At 42.4% G+C, this 3673-nt stretch overlaps 1 pseudogene; it reads left to right on the forward strand.

Annotated features, from left to right (window-relative positions):
- The first annotated feature begins 312 nt into the window (after positions 1-312).
- On the forward strand, positions 313-1150 carry LOC102831213 (annotated as a pseudogene).
- Positions 1151-3673: the final 2523 nt, after the last annotated feature.

Below are 3673 nucleotides of genomic sequence, written 5' to 3' on the forward strand. Positions count from 1 at the left end.
GAATCAGCTCCACGGCACACAAATACCACCACTATATATAAATGGAATCCTGGTTGTGTAGTGGGTTACATGTTAGGCTGCTACCTGCAAGGTCAGCAGTTTGAATACACCAGCTTCCCCATGGGAGAAAGATGAGGATTTCTGTAAATATTTATAGACTTGGAAACATTATGCAGGGTCGCTATGAGTCGGAACTGACTCCATGAGACACAAACACCACCACTGTCATATGTAAATAGATGTTCTAGCAAGACACTCTTTTCTCTGAATCCTGCATTCCACTTATACCATCTGACCTCTGGTTCTTGGGACATGAACCAGTGGCCTGCTACTGCCATCTTACCTACTGATCTTGGGTCTTTCTGCCACTGCAACTACATGAGTCAGGAAAAGCCTCCAGTCTGGGACCCTACCCAACAATTTGGAGTTGCCAGCCTCTCTACAATAGACTGAAAAGGGGAGGAGTATGACCAGAAGGATTTCTGAGGAACCAAGGAAGTACTCAGAACTTGGAGTGCTGAACTTAGCACCTTGGCTTTCCCCGAGGTCTGAGAAAACCCACCCTACCAATTACAGATCAAGATTCCTTTTGGAGAAGATTCAGCAGCATGTACAGCTGGGACCCACCGGCTCTTGGACCTTGCAAACCAGAGCCTACTGTGGGACAAGGCCTTAGTCATTGTTGTTTTGGAGTTGCTGCCCATGGAACTCTTCCTACCTCTGTCCACGGCAGTCATCATTGGGAAACCCAGAGAGATCCTTCTCCTGGGTGCTCAGCAACCTTGCCAGGACATTCTAAAGGCAATATTGGATGGAATCGATGTTCTGCTTGCCTAGAAGATTTACCCCAAGAAATGGAAACTGAAAGTGCTAGATTTACAGGGGAATGCTTATACCAGTTTCTGTATGGTTTAGAACCCAGTCCAAGACCTGTATTACCTCATTAGAGATTGTCAAGTCCAGGACTTAGAGGCAAAAAGTGAATGATTCAAGGATGGGGAAGAAGCAGCCATTGACTTCCATGGAAGTGCTCATAGACCTGTGCCTCAAGGAAGATGCCCCAGATGAGTCTCTCACCGACCTCATTTAATGAATCAAACAGAGAAAAAGCCTAATATACCTGTGCTGTAGGAAGCATTTCTCTTGTTGAAAAAAGGTATATTTATTGGAATACCATCATGAATTTGAATTACTGAGAAGATCTTGAACTGTGTCCAGGAGGTGGAAGTGAATTACACTTGGACACTGTTGACCCTGTGCTGGGTGGCTCTTCATCTGGGCCAGATGGTTAATCTGAGCAGATTTATTTCTCTAAAATTATCATTATTCTCCACATATTTTGGGTGGCCGAGGAAGAAGAAGTTAAGAAGCTAGTTTGCCCAGTTTACCTCTCATATACTTAGTCTGCACCAATTCCAGGAGCTTGGCATGGATTCACTCTATCCCCCTCCTCAGAGAGAGAGAAACAAGCAGGATACAGGAGGAACCTAACTACCCCCAAAACAGAAGAGCTTGGAGCAGAGCACTTCCTTTCACCTGGGGTCCCTGCACTAAGAACCTCATAGATCCAAAGAAATATTGATGCTAAGGAACATGGAGATCTCCACGGACCAATGAGTTCACAGATATTGAAAGGAGACAAGACTTTTCATTAAGAACTGACAGACAGAAAGCCTTCCAATAGAGCCAGCATTCTGAATTTAGACTTCTCGCTTCCTAAAGTGTGTGAGAATAAATATCTGTTTGGTAAAACCACCTGCTTGTATTTCTATTATAATAATACTAGGAAACTAAAATATAACCCAACAAAGTTTCAATTATGGGAGTTTCTAATAATTCAGATTGGAGAAGAATTCCACATTTAGTAAAGCTGAATTTTCTTGCCCATCAACTTTCAAATCAAGTGTCTCTAGGTTAACATCTCCTTTCTTGAATAATTTAGGATACAAACTAAGCTGCTATTACAAAGAGATCCCCATAATAAAAATCAAACCAAACCAAAATTACCATTGAGTTGATTCCAACTTATAGTGATCCTATAGCACAGAGCAGAACTCCTTCATACATAGGATTTCCATATAATCTTTATGAAAGCAGATTATCAAAAGAAAAAGAAGAAAAAAAAGGAAAGTAGATTGTCACATCTTTCTCATGCAGAACTGCTGGTGGGTTTGAACTACCAACCTTTTGGTTAATCACTGCATACCATGGCTCCATATACAAATATTGTTGCTATTGTTGCGGAGTCAGTTCTGACTCATAGCAACCCTGTAAAGGGTTTCCAGGGAGCAGCTGGTGGGTTTGAACAGCCGACCTGGCTGTTCAAACCGACTTTGCAGACTAGTGCTTATCTTACAGCGCCACAGCAGGACTCCTATAGTGTTTTTAAAAAGAAGTTTCTTTAACAATTCAAAGATAAGCAGTCAAGGCCTGATTGGGATGGCTCTGCCATCCTCAATACATGAGCTGCAAGGTAGTGATGTCACTTGTCACCATTTTCTAGCTAGTAGTAAGAGGTGGCCGTTATATGCCGTGGAGTCAGTTCTGACTCATAGCGACCCTGTACAGGGTTTCCAAGACTGTAAATCTTTACAGGAGCAGAAAGCCTCATCTTTCTCCCACGGAACAGCTGGTAGTTGAGAACTGCTGACCTTGCGGTTTGCAGCCCGATTCGCAACCACTACACTACCAGAGCTCCTGGGGGGGTGGTTGGGGAGAGAGGGAGAAGGAAGGAAAGAGGAAGAGAGAGAAAGAAAAATACAAGGCAGGTGCTTTTATTTACAAGAATGTGACAAGGAAGCAGCGGACTTCACATTCACTCACATGTCATTGGGCAGAACTTAGTCACGTGACTATCTTAAGTAGCATGGGAGACTGGGAAATGTATTTCTTTCACAGGGCGGTCAGGCATTCCGCTGAACCCTTAGTCTTCTTTTAACAGGAATAAAGGGAGAATGGGAGTCCTGGTGTGGCTCTGTGAACTAATGCGTCAGACTGAAAAGTCATTAGACTGTAAGGTCTGTGGTTCAAGCTCACCAACTGCGCCTTGGAAACCCTATACAGAGTCGCTATGGGTCGGAATCGACTCAACAGCACTTAACAACAACAAAGGGAGAATGAGACGGAAGTACAATTGTTCATCTTCATCACAGCTCTCTTTTGGATTTTGCTGAAAGCCATGAAACACTGTATCAAGAAAATGAGATTGTGAAATTTCCTACCATTTCTCTCTATAATAAATCTGTAGATGAATTAGATCACAAGTAGAAAAAAAAACAAAACAAATTTGAACTATATATTTGCCACCATAAAATTATTGGTCCATAATAATTTATTCTCACTGCTTGCTCAGTCAATTGGTATTTTAAGGTTTGTTCATTGTAGCAACCCACTTCGTGATATCAGATTTTGTATCAAATTGGAAAACAGGCACCTTTCAAAAATAGGAATCTTGACCAAAAATGGTTTATTGTTGTTAGTGCCATCGAGTAGACTCTCACATAGTGACCCTATGCATATGGAATGAAACAACACACCATTCTCACAATTGTTACGTGTGAGCCATTCTTGCTGCTACGATGTCAATCCATCTTGTTGGGGGTCTTTCTCTTTTTTTGCCGACCCTAACCACTTTTCCAAGAGAAAAAAGTGCTCTCCAGGGACTGGCCCTTTC

This window comes from Chrysochloris asiatica, unplaced genomic scaffold (assembly GCF_000296735.1).
Source record: "Chrysochloris asiatica unplaced genomic scaffold, ChrAsi1.0 scaffold00049, whole genome shotgun sequence".
NCBI classification, from domain to species: domain Eukaryota; kingdom Metazoa; phylum Chordata; class Mammalia; order Afrosoricida; family Chrysochloridae; genus Chrysochloris; species Chrysochloris asiatica.